This window comes from Rattus norvegicus, chromosome 9 (genome assembly GCF_036323735.1).
Source record: "Rattus norvegicus strain BN/NHsdMcwi chromosome 9, GRCr8, whole genome shotgun sequence".
Classification (NCBI taxonomy): domain Eukaryota; kingdom Metazoa; phylum Chordata; class Mammalia; order Rodentia; family Muridae; genus Rattus; species Rattus norvegicus.
Genome location: NC_086027.1, coordinates 67,408,518 through 67,424,608, shown reverse-complemented (window position 1 = coordinate 67,424,608; position 16,091 = coordinate 67,408,518). Strand labels below are relative to the sequence as shown.

Genomic DNA, 16,091 nt, shown 5'->3' with positions numbered 1-16,091 from the left:
GGGGGAAGCGGCCCCTCGATGGCCGCGAGTTGGACCAGTCCGCCCCGTCCCAGCCCAGACCCCTCCTCCGGAAGCGGGAGCCCGGGAGTAGGGGGCGCTTGGCGGCGTGCAGGAAGGCCGGGGCTCGCATGGGGTTCTACGGGGGTTCAGACTGCAGCCTGGTCTCCTTGCTCTGCAATGCAGCGGGCTAAGGGCAAGTCTGACCCGCCCGTCACCGCGCTGTGCAAGTGGTGCTTGTCCTCTGACTGCGGTGGATTGGGACTTTTTAAAAACAGATTGCGAAGCCCCCACCCGCAGGGTTTATAGTTGTTTCTGGTGCAGGACCCAGGAATGTGCCTTTATCACTAAGTCTCCGAGATGAGGACCTTCAGAAGGTATATTCTCGGGGACAACAGATGAAACTGTGCCTGCATCCGGTTTGTGCCCTTTTCCTGTGTACCGGAGAAACCCTGACATCAGGATTTGTCCTTAAAATCCCTTTCCTTGTCCGAACTTGTCTTTCCTACCATACATACTGGTAGAAACCGGTTACATTAATCACCTTCCTAGTGCTCTGACCGCTGCATTTACCTACCAATTTGAACGGGAAATTATGTCTTAGTCTTCACCCTTCTCGCTTCGTAATGTTTAATGTGTTTCTGGTCTCCTTAGAACCTTGCTCTGGGCATTCCGGTTTCTCAATAAATAATAGTCTTTGTGTTTCTGCTATCCACTGTCCCTATACTCAAACCTTTAATCTTTCTTACTCATACATGGAAGGCGTCTCTGTTCACTGGGATTTAACATGTACTGTATTCCGAGTTTTAGATTTGCCTCTAAAGCATTAAGCTGCGTTGTTGGACCTAGGCTCTCTATTCAAGTTGGTAGATAAAGGCAGCGGTCATAGCACTGACCTATCAGTATCTTGCCTATCAGCAAGAGCCTAACTTCTTAGGGCCAATAGGACTGAGCTTTGGTGGGACATAGGAAGGCAGTGGAACATAGTGGGAAATGATGGGGGTCAGGGCTCCAAGTCCCCCACTCTACCTTTATCCTCTAACCCTGAGTCCTCTCTGGCATTTCTCTTGGAAGTTTCATTTCATATTCTGCACGATAGGCTACCATGTCCCCCACATTATTTTTGTTTCTAATTTGTTAAGGGTACAATATTTCACTAATTAAAAAGCCATGTTTGTGTAGTGTGTGTGTAGTAGACATTCTCCTAAGCACATAAGTGCATTGAGTCCTTGAAACTGCCTTATGACCTTGAGATTCTTGTTAGTTTTGTTGGGAAAAGAAGGTGTGTAGGTCAGTTAACTTGCAAATGATTGGGATCCGTCGGCCCAGCCCCACCAGTATTATAAACTACCAGGCCAGACGCTAATCAAGAGAGACAAATAGCAATGACCAGGTAGCCAGGCCCATTACTCATAAAGCTTCTCTCTGCATTTGCCACAGTTCCACTTCTGTCTCCTCTCCAATACTGTCCTGGTCTTTGTGATTTTGAGGCAGGGTCTTGCTGTGTAGCCCAGACTGGCCTTGACCTGGCAATCTTCCTCTGTCAGCTTCCCAGGTGCCTGTATTAGAGACATGGTCACTGGTCACCAAGCCCAGTTGATTTGGATTTCTGTTCTTGTAACTAAATGAGGCTTCCTCCTTGTACTGTGTCTTTACATTTCCAGGGTGATCTTTCTTGGTAGCTCAGGTCCTTCCTCATCGGTGTCTGAGCTCCTTGGTTGTCATGAAAGACCACAGGAATACCCCTTTCTACTCTCTTATGCCATGGATGGCTTTATGACGTTCAGTAAGGAGTCAGACCACCATTCCCACGGTGAGTAGTCTAAGACTCATACCACTGTCAAAAATGTATGTTCACTAAAACTTAAAACGTGGCTTTGGACTCTGTAAAATGTTTGCCATATAGTATGAGAACTCAAGTTCTAATTCTCAAAACCCACATAAAAGCTAAGTGTTCATGGCGGCCCACCTGTAGTCCCAGCCCACGGGAAGTGGCGGAAGGGTCCAGACGAGCCATCTATTTGAGCTGCAGGCACACAGCACACTTTTAATCCCAGCACCAGAGACAGGCACTGGTAGTCTATGAGATCCAGGGAAGCCTGATTTACACAGTGAGTTTCAAGTCGGTCAGTTAGACAGTAATACCTTGTCCCCTCCCAAAGAGAGAGATCGTATCCCAATAAATAAGGTAGAAAACTAGGAAAATTCATCATCCATGTACATAATTCACCCACATGCATATTATCATACATGTGCACATACAAATATGCCAGAGTATATCCAAATACTCTAAGTCGTATCCAAGTATGTCCTGTTATAAAAGCAACCTCGTATTCCGATGCGTGTTCTTGGATGGGAGGGGGTTGAGCCCTTACTAGCAATAGTATATTGCAAGCAGCCTGATTTATAACTTCAGCAGTATCTGTGGGTGTAGATGTGTGGGCTGGTGGTATTATTAACTATCTTATGGTAGAAAATCTCCCTGCCAACTCCTTCCTTCAGTCAGGCAGGACACAATATGTCTTCCCTCTTACTATGTGAGACTTATGTTAGCTACTACTTTTCCACCCCACCCCCATCCTGTATGCCTTTCTTAATAGCTACATCTAATGTAGCTATTTTAAAACTTTTTTAACTTTTTAAAACTTCTTTTGAAAGTTGTACGTACTTCCTGATGTTTGAGCTATGTGTGCAATGGACTTTTTCTCCTAAACTGAGCAATGTCTGATTCTTAATCATTTTAGTACTACCTCAGTAGATAGCAGACAGGCACAGAAGTTGTAAAACCAGTACATTTGTTACAACCACAGAGTTTATCATGGGGAGAAAGAAAAGGTAACAAAGAAGTTTGATGGGGAGCTGTGGATTGATGTCTGCATGTAGGTGAGGGCAGGCACAAGGCCTGTGATTGGGCAGTGAAGAAGTAAGATGGACACAGTTTTGGAGAGGGGAGAGAGAGGAGGAGGAGAAAAAGAGAAGATGGGGGAGGATGGAGGAGAAGGATGACCCACTCCCGTGTGGCTTTAAATAGCCACAGGTAGCTACGAATATCTTATAAGGAGTGGATAATTACAGGACAGTCTGTCTTATCTAGGTGGGCAGTTTCAATATCAATTGGCTCTGGGTTTATTGTGTGGACATTTTGTGGGGTCAGAATTTACTGACATAAATCTGATTGATAAGTTACAAGCTTCTAGAGTTTTGATTTTAGCGGGTTACTGGGAGTTGTGACTATTCCACAGGGGCAGATGATGGGAATGTGAGCAGAGTCCACAGCAGAGATCCTTGATGGCACTGGTGGAGCTAGTCATGGAGGCAGAGAGATTGCCGCAGGGCCCAGAGAGTAGCAGAGGTGGTAGCGTAGGGTGGAAATGGGGAACTTAGAGAGCTGGGTGGAGACGTTTTGAGAACTCTGAACCAGAGAGTCTGCCAAGTCTGGCTGACAGAGATAGAAACACCCGTTAGTGCCATGTGGCCCGCCAGTGCCAGCCGGTGCCAGTGCTAGCGTGGCCTGGTGTCTCACAGTATTTTTATTATTTACCACTACAGGAGTTAGTTTTCTCAGAGGAAAGCTTGAAAACAGAACTACCGAGGGCTGGTGAGATGCTCCTCTGGTAAAGGCACTTGCCACCAAGGCTGACCTGACCTCCGTGCCAAGAACCCACAGGCTGGCAGGAGAGCACCAGTTGTTTCTGACCTCCGAATGCACACTGGCTAGTGTATGTCCACACACACACACATGCTCCAAATTACAAAACAAAGCAGTGTAAAAAAAAAAATCCGTAACCTTGCCTGCTCCCCCATGAAAATAATGAAGTTTCTGCTAAAACATTAGCCACATGCATGCCTGTATCTTATGGTGTTACTGGAAATTTTGGAGAGACCCACTTTGGAAGCCATAGGGTACCTGAGAAACTGGAGTTCCTTCATTGGGCTCTTAGTTTCCATAATAAAAACTAAAAAATTAACTTGATAGGAAGCTTAGGAGTAATTTTATTAGAGTCAGAGAAAAGAACAGCCACTAGGAGGACAGAGATGGAGGGGGAGAGGGAAGGACAGAGAGACATACCTTTTTGAGTGGGGCCAATATGTTCAAATGGAGACTGGCAAGTAGCTGCAGGTCAGCAACTGGCTACGTGGCCAATGGGAGTGGCTTGAGAGTGGTGACGAGAAACCCAAAATGCTAAAGCTTAGGCTTTGGCCGGTGCTCTAAAAAGAAAAGTTACACATTTCTGACTGGAACTCAGAAAAGCAGGCCCACTTAGGCCACTATTGTGTAGCTCTTTAAGTGGGGCTTCTGGAAAGGAGAAGGCACCATCTCATTAAGATAATTATATCTCCCATCTCTTCAGTATGGCCACCTTCCTGAGGGATAGTTGAGGTGATTGACAGGCCCAACTGGATCAACACTTGTTTGTTTGTTTGTTTGGTTGCTTGTTTCATTTTTTAGAGACAGGGCTTCTTTATGTAGCCCTGGCTATCCTGTTTTGTAAATCAGGCTGGCCTCAAACTCCACCTGCCTTTCCCTCCCTAGTGCTGGGATTAAAGGTGTGTGTGTCACTACACTGAGCTCTGGATTAATTCTTAAAGCGTAATGGTTTGTTCTGTCTCTAGTAAGGACCAGAACTAGATCACACTCTTTTGATCAGGGGAAATAACTCTCTCTTTAGGAGGTGGGCTAAAACTGGGGGATAGGTATAGAAGCCCATTTTCTTTTTCCTTATTCCTTTCTCTCCTCCCCTTCTGTGACAGGGTCTCGCCATGTAGTTCTTGCTGTCCTTGAATTCACTGTTCAGCAGTGACAGGCTGCTTTCAAACTCACAGAAACCCACCTGCCTCTACCTCCCCAAGTACTGGGATTCAAGGCAAGTTCCATCACACCAGCTTTTTTTGTTTTGTCTTGTTTTGATATGGTTCATTTTCACTACAAAAAACGTAGAGATCAACTCTAAAGCTGTTGACCAGAAGGGAGACCTGTCTGGGTTGCAGTTGTGGTCATACCCTCAAATATGGCCTCGAATGTGGTTCATTTAGATGGAGATGAGAAACCAGAGCTCCCTTCCGAGTCCTTGTGCATAGATAGGAAGGGAACTTCTGTGTCAAGATCAAAAATACTTCATTAATTATTCTTGGCACAATCTTTATAAAAAGTGTTCATACTTAAAATATTCATTACATGTATTTATTTTGTGTATGTGTGAATATTTGCAAATGCCTATGGGTGAATACGTGACCAGCACAGCATATGCATGTAGTCAAGAGGACAGCCCTTCAGGAATCGGTTCTCTCCTTCCACCAGGCGGAACCCTGGAACTCGGGTTCTTAGACTCTGCAGCAAGCATCCTTACTCCCTGAGCCATCTTACCGTCTCTCCACAACAGTTTTTGGACAGGATCAGTATTCCTGCTTTTTGAAACATTTGATAATAGTGACCAGTGACTCTGTCTAGGAATGGCATCTCCTTTGTGAGCGGACTGTAATCACCTATCAGTTCGTTTACTTGCTTTTGATCTTTCACACCTTTCTATTTCTCCCTGAATCAGTTTTGATAGTTTATTGCTTTTCAGGAATTTGTTATTTCATTTAATTAGTGAGTAATTCAGATTTCAATAATTTGTGCATTTTTTCTTTATTTATTTAAATAAATTTATTTTTATTTTTGTGAGACAGTGTCTCGTGTATCCCAAGCTATCTGAAACTTCCCTTGAACTTGCTTTGACCTTGAACCCTTTGGTCCTCCTGCCTTAGCTTCCCAGGTGTTGGGTTTGTGTGTGTGTGTGTGTGTGTGTGTGTGTATGTGCCAGAGAGGGTGTCAGTGTCAGATCCCCAGTGGGCTGAGTTACAAGTGGTTGTTAGCAGCCTGACACAGGGATTGGGAACCCAGCTCTTGTTCTTTTGGAAAAGCAGTATGCACTCTTAACTGTCAAGCTCTCTCCAGCCACATCTGACACCCAGTTTTATGAGATGCTAAAGATTGAACCCAGGGCTCGGCCTGCTAGCAGAACATTCCACCGACTGTGTTGCACCTCCAGTTTGTTAAAAGTTCACCACTTTTGTTGTTTTCAAAGAAAGAAAGACTTGCTGGTTTCTTTCTGCACACAAGAACTACAGATCCATTTTTCTTACTCTAAGCTTGGAAGCTTTCCACAAATAAACAGGTCTCAGTTTGTCGTTTGCCTTCTGACCTCTCGGTGCCCTGCACAGAGCTGGTCCTTAGCCCTAATGCTGACGTGCTGAGTTTGGGGCTTCTGCCTATGCTCTCTGCTGGTTTTGGGGAGTGGTTGCCAGTCTCCCTCTTCAGTAGTTGCAGTCTCCACAGTACTTTTAGATAAAAGCTTTGAGCTACTTAAGTAAAAGGTGCTAAATACAGCATGTAAACTTGATGTCCCTGCTTTACTTTGCTGGTAGAAATGGATACATAGTGATTAAATTTCCAAAGTAAGTAACAATTGGTGTTGATTGCTTCAAGAGCTTGTTTAAAAACACACGGTTTTCCGCAGTGATCTGGGATGTGGATGTGACTGCTTTGGACTTTGTAGCCTACTGTGGAGCACCTCATGAACCTGGTGTAAATACTGTCGCCTTGTCTATCTATGCATCCATGTGTATGAATTTATGCACATGTGTGACGAGAAATATAATCCTCAGTTCTACAAAAAACACAACTAAGACAAGGTCTCACAAAGACCAGGCTGGCCTTAAATTTGTTGTATATCCAAGGATGACTTTGAACTTCCGGTCTGCCTTCCCTACCTTCTGAGTGCTGGGATTAGAAACATGCACTGCTATACCTGGTTTTATTTCGTCTTGGGGACTGAGCCCAGGAGTCAGTGTGTGCTAAACAAGGACTTTACCAACACAGTCACAGCCCAGTCCACCTCCACAGAGGTTTATAATGAAAGACCCTTGAAATATAACAAGCTTTTAAGTTTTATTTAAATGAAATTGTGTTAATACCACTTTTTTCATTTGCCATAAAGGATTCTAATAGTTATACTATAATTATTAAGATTTGACATCAGATAAAAAAAGACAAACATTGCTTAATAACTTGAACATTTTAATAAAACTCAATATCCTCTTTTAAAAGATTTTTCTTTATGAATGCATTTGCCTTTGTGTATATATGTGCAACATGCCTACTTCTTACGGAAGCCAGGGTGGGACATCAGACACTGGAACTGGAGTTACTTCCACATGGCTGCTGGGAACTGAACCAAGGCCCACGTAAGAGCTGCAAGTGCTCCTAACTGTTGAGCCATCTCTCTAAACACAATCAATTTACTCTTTTAAACAAAGGTGCACTTTAATTTAGAATTTTAAATAGGCTGAAATAATTGGGGAGGGGCTTAGGAATTCAGGAAACCTACCCTTCACCTCCAAGTCCAATGGCCATAAAATGAATTCTATGATTCTTTGCTTCATTACTGTCTCTACCAACCATAGACTGAAATCTTCACAGTTAGAGGTGTGTAGCAGAACACAATTTTAATCCCAGCACTCAGGAGGCAGAGTGAGGGAGATCTGTGATTTTGAAGCCAGCTTGGTCTACATACCAAGTTCCAGGACAGCAAGAGCTATATATAGTGAGACCATGTCTCAAAACAACAAAACAGAAACCTTCACAATATGCACCAAAATAAACCTTTCTTCTTGACTTGATATTTGTTACAGTAACAGAAAGCTAACATAAAACAGTAACAGTACTGTTACGTATATCGTTTATTACTCCTACCACTTGGCCTAATAATCAGAGACTCACAACAGATCTTCTATCTATAGAGGAAGTAATCTCCTCTGAATTATTTCCACATATATCATATACTTTTTAATGCAACTTTGTGGTAGAGCTGTCTCTGAATGAAATAACTACAATGTAGTTGATCGTTGTTGTTCTAAAAGAAGCTCATGGACTCCCATTAAGTAAATTTAATACCAATTTATCTGATGAAAGAGAGCAGAAATATTTGAGGGTCTTTTAGTTTACACCAAGTCTAACTATATAGCCCAAGCAGGCCTCAAGCTCATGTAACCCTCTGCTTCAGCCTCCTGAGTGCCGGGATTACAGGTTTGCACTACCACTCCTGGTTTGATTCCCACTTGTTTTAAAAATAATAAATTATAGTGTGGCTTTCTGGTGGTGGCGACCTCTTATGAGAACTTGCCTCTTGCAAAGGATCTCTTTCATCCTTCTCCAGAAGGGAGGAGGAGAAATGTGGAAAGTGTCAGGTACAGGGCCCCACTTCCTGCTTCATGGGTGTGAAATACCTAAGTTCTATAAAATCCTCATGGTCTTCAGCCTACCTACAAAAGGTAGTCTTGTGTGGGGCCTGCTCCAGTGTCTTCTGCCAGCCTAAAGAGGAAAAGCAAGGCTTGGGAAGGAATCAGAAGGCATCCCAATAAGCATTTTGGATAAAAATAGAACACTTGTGTGAGCCCATGTGCATGCATGCTACAACATGCTCATGGAGCTCAGAGAACAACTTTCAGGAGTTGCTTCTCTTTTTCCGCAGTGGGTTCTAGAAACCATTCAGATTACCCTGGTATAGTAAGGGCTTTTATTGGCCGAGTCCTGGAGTCTGACTCGGAATGTTCAATACTGAATATTTTGGGGAGCTAGGGATGTGTCTCCATTGGTAGAGTGATCACTTAGTATGTAGTAGGTCCTGAGTTTGAAGTACCACAAAACAAAAAAAGTCAACTAAAGCAAGTCATGTCTGGGAGGGTCTTCTGGGCCTTGGTGTTCTTTGGAGGAACAGTGCCTTGAGAACCTGAGCAAGGCTGAGGACTGAGGCATTTGGAGGGTGTCGTACTGTAAGTCTTGCCTCAGGTGACTAAGTAGTTAAAGCAAAATTTGCCACTAGTGTTCTGGGCCCGTTACTCTGAATTCCATTCACATTCTGTCTTTTTCCTTATTTGTTTGTGTTTGTTTTTCAAGATAGGGCTGTCTTGGAACTCTGTAGATCAGGGTGGCCTTGAACTCACTGAGATCCACCTGCCTCTGCCTCCTGAGTGCTGAGATTAAAGGCGTGTGCCACCACTGCCTCATACACACCCTCTTTAATAATAGTTGCTCACAAATGGGCTACTGTATATGATAATTCAGCATATATATTCAACACAACACATAAATTCCATGAAGAACTTAAGAGTACTCTGATACATGAGGAACACGGGCTTTGTGGCTTCAGAGTGTTTTAGAGGCCTAGGAAGAGCAACGTTGAACATGTTTAAAAACAAATGTAAGTGTCTTCAGGAAATGCTCTGGTAATTCCTTAGGAAGGCCTGCGCCTGCCTTTCCTAGGTGAAGAAGAGGTTACAGAGACATGCTCTAGGACGATGGTTCTCAGTGCTGTGACCCGTTATTCAGTTCCTCACCTTGTGGAACCCCAAGCATAAAGTCATTTTGCTACTGCTGTGAATTGCAATGGAAACATTTTTGGAGATCAAGGTTTGCCAAAGGGGTCACAACCCCACAGGTTGAGAACCCCTGCCCCAGGACCTTCACTTTTCCTTCCAACCCCTCCTTTTCTTTTCAAATGGCCCAGCCTCGTCTCAGCCTCACTCTATAGCTGATTCAGCATATACATTCGGCCATATCCTGCCTCCATCCGCCAAGTGCTGGGATTACAGGTGTGCACCACCACATCTTGTCTTACTTGGTACTGGGAAGTGAGCCTAGGGCTTTGTTCATGTTAAGCAAGCACTCTCCAACCAATCCACACTCCATGCCCTGAAACCTGGTTCCTCTGTCTATGCCATCACTTCTTGTGCAACCTGGAACAAGACAGAGTCAGTCTATGTAGCTCTGGCTGTCCTGGAACTCACAATGTAGACCAAGCTGGCTTCTGAGGGATCCTCCTACCTCTGCCTCCTAAGTTCTAGGATTAAAGGTGTGCACTACCACATCTGGCTTGGAATCAATATATTGTGTTATAGTAGACTACTTCAGTTGGCCTTCCTTAATCAAACACGTGAAAGTATTATGCTGGTGGAGAATGAATACACATACAGTCCCTCATCAGTGAGAACATGAGGAAAGTTCACGGGCAAGGGCCAAAAGGAGACTCACTTCATTTACGATTGCCCTTGTATTGGTTAGCCTCAGAAGGTTTACACATCGTATAGAGCAGTGCCCCTCCCAGCTCATGACTACCTGGAAACTTGGAATGTGACCTTATTTGGAAATAAGATCTTTGCAGATATAGTCAAGATGATGTCATACCAGACATGACTTTGTTTTTTGTTTTTTGGTTTTTTTTGTTTTTTGAGAAACGGGACGGGAAAACACACAGGCACACTAGGAAGGCCATGTGACAGAGATAGGCTAGGGACAGAGATAGTGATGCAACCTCAAGAAGGGAATGCCAAGGACACTAGGAGCCACTCAAAGAGGCTGGAACACACGCTCCCTGGGAAGCCATGGCCCTGCTGACAGTGTGGGCTCAGTCTGGCAGCCTCTGGAGCTGTGGGAGAATGAAGGCTTAGGATAGCCAGCACACGGTCATTGGCGACAGCAGGTAGCTGTGCAGGATGAATGCAGGCCCACAGGATGCCTGGTGAAGGAGCCATGAGATTTCACAGGAACCTGGCAGCAGCAAGGGTCTCAGCAGCCAGAGCTGAGAAGTCTCCTCTGAAGCATTGCCCTTTAGCCTTGTGCACCTTGCTCCGGAGCCAGCTCCCAGCAGAACGCCTCTGGCCAACCTTATTCTGCCCCTTTCTCAACAGCCTGCCTGGGTCATGTGGGTGGAGCATGGGTGACTCCACTTGTCTCCTCCTCAGAGAAAAGGGCTCACTTTGGGGCAGTCATCATCTATGCTGGTGACCTCTGTACGAATGACAGGGCAGCTCTTCTGGACAGTCACTCTCCTACTGATTCTCTTACCCGGTGGCAATAAGTGGGTGGCTACCGGTGAGAAAGGCTATCCAGGCGGCTTTGTGGAGAATGTTTTGGAGCAAGGCCAGCTAGATAGAAACTGACATCAAGGATGACTGTGACAGAGAACAGAGTGGCTATGGTGTGGTGTCCCTGCAAGGGAAGGGAGGTACTGTCTTGTACTCAGAGTCTGACTTGACCTTCCAGGTTGTGTGAGAGCTTAATTTTCTGTCTCTAGTTATTTCTGCCAAGTATTTTTGACTTTTTGGCATCTTAACTGGAAATCTATCTTTTTTACTATTTACCCAATTATGTAAGACGGATCAAGTATTAATTTTTGCTGTTCTAGAATGGAGCTGGGAGCAGGCTATTTTCTTTTGTCAAAGAAAACCCAAAAGACAAGAGTGCAAGTGTTTTCCATGTTCCCTGGTGTGTGTGCGTGGGGGGAGCAAAGACACAGGAAGATTCATAGAGCCCAAGGCGAGTGTTGAGAGCTACAGTACCAGGCTACAGACGTGGGTCAGTAGGAAGACCTCTTGCTTAGGATGCAACAAGCCATGGGTTTAATCCTTAGCGACACCTAAAACCAGAGAGTAGTGGTTCGTGTTTGTAATACCAACACCCAGGAGGTGGAGGCAGGGGGCTTACAAGTTGATTCTCAGCTACAGAACAAGTTCAAACTTAACCTGGGTCTCTTGAGAGCTGGTTCCCCAACCCAAAAAAGGAGCCATAGCTCCTTTCAGTCGAATGCAGTGACATAGGTTTGCAACTCAGAGGGCTGACGGAGGAGCGCCACAAGTTCTAAGCCAGCCTGAGCTACATAGCAAAACTTGTTTCAAAAAGTCAACCTCCTCTCCCAAAAGAATTTCTTACTATCCATGGGCTGCTACCAATGGTAGGGAAGAGTGAAATTGCTGGAACAGAGAAAAGGGAAACAGTAAAAGCAAGTGTCAAAGCAGGGTAAACAGATCGTGGTGGCACATGACTTTAATCCTAGTATGTGAGAAGTAGAGACCAGTGATCTCTCTAATCCCAGCAGCCTGGTCTACACGGTGAGTTACAGGACAGCTAGGGATACATAGTAAGACCCCAATTTTTAAAAAAAATCAAAACAAAAGAGGGGCAGAAGTTAGATATTTAAAAAATATATTCATGGGCTGGAGAGATGGCTCAGTGGATAAGAGCACTGACTGCTCTTCCAGAGGTCCTGAGTTCAAATTCCAGCAACCACATGGTGGCTCACAACCATCTGTAATGGGACCTGATGCCCTCTTCCGGTGTGTCTGAAGATAGCTACAGTGCACTTATATAATATGTATACATAAATCTTAAAAAATGTATTTGTGGGGGAAGGGGCTGTGCACATGTACATGCACGTGCATGCACACAACACACGTGGAGCTCAGGGGAAAATGTGTATGGGTTGGTTCTCTATTTTATGGGGGACCCAGGGATAGAACTCAGTTCCTCAGGCTTGGCAGCAGTTGCTTTTATCCACTGAGCCATCTCACTGGCTCAGTCCTTTCCTTTTCTTTCTCCAACATTGTGATGTTTGGTCATTCTAAGGGTAACTCTGACCTCGACAAGACTATGCAGGCATTTAGGATGAGTTGTTTTTGATGGCACAAAGAGTAAAAGGTAGGTAGGGGTAGAGAGGCTGCTGGTTAATAGAACACCTAGGTTTGGTTCCTAGCACCACACAGTGGCTCGAAAACCTTTGTAACTTCAGTTCCTGGGGTCCGATGCCCTCTTCTGATCCCCAAGGGTCAGCTATGCATGTGGTACACATAAATAAATGTGAGGATAAAACATCCATATACAGTAAAAATCAACAACAACAAAAAAACTTACTACTCAAACTCTGGTTCACATTACTTATCCTGAGTTATTTTCTGCACCAAAATCAAGAATCCTAGCTTCCCCCGAAAAGAATTTGATTTGAAAAATTTATTTGAAAAGAATGCTCTAGGTTGCCGTGCGGGGACGTGTGTCCAGCTTGTGCCCCAGGCTGCTGATGAATCCAGAGAACAGGTTCCAAATGTATGACTCCAAACGCAATCTTTTGTTTTCTTTATTGAGACACAGTCTCACTCCATAGCCCTAATTAGCCTGGAACTCACTATGTAGACCAGGCTGGCTTTGATTCAAATATGATTTTTTTAAAAGTACTTTATTAAGGTTTATACTATTCAGACTCTAGTACATCAACTTACAGGAGCCATTTGTATTCAGACCCCGCTCATTTTAGTATTTAGAAATACCCATGACAAAGAAAGCAAATTTCTGATATTTTCATTAGATTTTTACACCGAGGAATTTGTTTTCAAGAGTTTAGATTTGTTTTATTAATTTCAATTTTTCATCTCAGCCACCCCAAAAAGTTCACTGCCTTCTTGCCTTGTACGTACATAACTTGTCCTGCTCTGACCTCTCTGCTCCAGAGTCCTTTCTCGTAGCCTTGCTTTCTCCCCTGGACTCCTGTGGCCACGGAACCTCTCAGTCAGTGGATGGACTTGTGGACAGCTGTGCCCTGTGTGTCTGTGGCCTCGACGCTGAGAGCCTCCTCCCCAGGCCCCTGTGCTTGCCAGTCACCCTCACCTTCTGCTCAGCCTCAGCTTCTCACCCACTTCTGCAGTCCGCCCACTAGGACTCGTGAGTCCTGCCTGATTTCCTCGTCCACTTTCTGGTCAATAGACTGATTATGTGCAGCTTTCTGCGCCTTTGAAAGCTCTTAAAGCCTGTTTAGACTTCCATGAACCCTGCATATTTTATCATTGACTGTTTTGAGTTTTATTTCTGTTGTGCTGAGGTTCAAACTCAGGACAGACATAGAACATACTAGGCAAACCCTCCATCACCAACCTACATTTTAACTCCTAAGTATCTTAAACCACAATTCAAGGTTGATAACCATTCATGATCCATTTGCTCTCTGCTGCCTATTTCAGTGCATAGGGAACTGAGCCATCTAGTATTTCTGAGGCTCTGATATCAAACTAGATGTTTTCCATAAAAAGTCAAATAAATCAAAACAAAGGCAAGCAATCAAAATGCCCCACACAGATCAAAGCAAAACACCTTGTGATAATGCGTTCAGAACTCCGTACACTGTCTTTCCCCTTCAAATTCCAAAGGGATGCTCACTTGCTGGACAATGTGTAACACGAGGAAAATACCACTTCTTTTCTGTTAAATACTCATACACAGACCCACAGCCTATCCCTGGTGAGGGGGAAGAAAGGAAGGAAGAAAAGAAGAGAAAGAAAAAGAAATCAGTCTTTGGAGAAAACTCTCCCTCCTAGGCGCAGTGGCTCACAGTCAAAGGCATCGCCATCGTGTGTGTGTGTGTGTGTGTGTGTGTGTGTAGCTGCATGATGGAGGGTCTTTCAGGAAAAGATGGCTCTGCCATCTGCACACCAGGTCTCCTTTCTGCTCCTTCCGCAGTACCATTTACTCTGTCTTTTTCAAAGACAAATCATTAAAGGAGCTTCAAACACTGCAGTGCTTGTCTGGCAGTCTCTAGGCTGAGAACACTAAGTAAATAATTTATAAGAAATGCTTCATCTCATTAATGTGGTTAGATGTGAATCGTGACTCTAAATTTTGTGACAGAGCTCACCCTCCCTCCCACCCAACAGCACATGAATACAGTTTGGAGTCCAGTCAGGATTAGGAAGCCGGCTTTTCACTTGACTACTAAAATATCTGAGGAAGGAAAAAAAAAAGAGAATAGTTAGCAACAGCACAAAACTCCCTCAAGTTAAAAAAGACTCTTGGAGGCCAGAGAATCTAGAGTTGAAGACCAACTTGAGCTATAGGGGATCCTGCCTACAAAAAAAGGGTGGAGGGACAGAGTGGTGGCGGTGGGTTGGTGAGATGGCTCAGAAGGCAGAGGCATCTAGCCTGACATACTTTTGAGATCAGAGGATAACTTTTGGGCATTGGTTCAATTTGATGGAGTCCGTTCTTTCCTGACATGTGTGTCCTGGGAATCGATCTCATGTAACAAGTGCCACCTCACCCATGAGCCATCTTGCCAGCTCTGTTTGTTTTGAGAGACAGGGTCTCACGCAGCTCAGGCCGGCCTGGAACATAAGCTATGCTTGTCTTGGGCTCCAGATCATCTTGCTCCCACTTGCACATGCTGGGACTACATGTCCAGAGAGAGGTGTAAAGTCAGTGTTTAATCTCTGCCTATGACGCAAACACAGAAGCTACTTGGAGGAGTTCAGAGAGTTAAAATTATAGGTGAAAGAGGCTAAGAATGAAATGTACATCAGAAAGTTTGTTTGTCTTTTGTGGTTTTTGCTTTTTTTGTTTTTGTTTTTGCACAGCACGGGAAGAAACTGACATAGAAATTGTAAATGGTAAAGCAGAAAAGGTCGTATTTTTATTTCATTCCTTTCATCACTTTCCCTTCCTGCCTTCCCCCCACACCCTCCTCTTTGTACTGGAGATTGGACCTCCTGTTTAACCTAGCTCTGAGCTACATCTCCAACCTCATTTCCTTTCTTCTACATTTGACTTGCCATCTGAGGATGTTTCAACTTTGAAGATCGCACAAAAGTTGACAACACAGTTCAAAGTTTATTTTTAATTATGTATTTGTGCAGGTGTATGTGTATATGCCTGTGGAGGCCAGAGGCTTTGGATCTCCTGAAGTTGGAGTTATCTGAACTCTGGGAGAGCAGCACACACTCTTAACCACTGAGATCTCTCTCCTCCCAACCCCATCTCTTTCCTTCCTTTTGCACATTGCTTTTTGAGATAGGATCTCATGTAGCCCAGGCTGTCCTCAAACTTGCTATGCAGCCTTGCTCCTGATCCTCCTGCCTCACTTCTCAAGTACTAGGATGATCGTCGTGTGTGTGTGTGTGTGTGTGTGTGTGTGTGTGTGTGTGTGTGTGTGTGTGTGTATGTGTAAACCCATAAAGGAGCTGGGCATGGTGTTGTACTCGAGGCAGAGGCAGAGAGCAGAGGCGGAGGCAGGCAGGTCTCTATGAGTTCCAGGCCAGCAAGGGATGCAGTGAAACCCTGTCTCAAAAAGAAAATCAGAACAGAGACATCTTTCCAGTTATTTTACCTCATTTCCCCTCAAACAGGATCTCTCGCTGAACCCAGAGTTTACCATTCTGGCCTCCCCAGTGCTGATTACCAAGGCCACCACATGTGTGCTGGGGATTCAGACCCAGATTTTCATGCTTTCTTAGCAAGCATC

The 16,091-nt window shown here is 44.5% G+C and overlaps 1 protein-coding gene across 2 annotated transcripts in view; it reads right to left on the bottom strand.

Moving 5' to 3' along the window:
* Positions 1-12,914: 12,914 nt before the first annotated feature.
* Positions 12,915-16,091, bottom strand: part of Aox2 (aldehyde oxidase 2) — an 89,404-nt gene continuing 86,227 nt past the window's right edge. Inside the window, exon 34 of one of the 2 annotated variants that reach the window (XM_063267188.1) lies at positions 12,915-14,578. The gene's annotated coding sequence lies outside the window, so the exon portion shown is untranslated. The remainder of the gene's footprint in view (positions 14,579-16,091) is intronic. The other variant, NM_001008522.2, reaches the window with a different exon arrangement.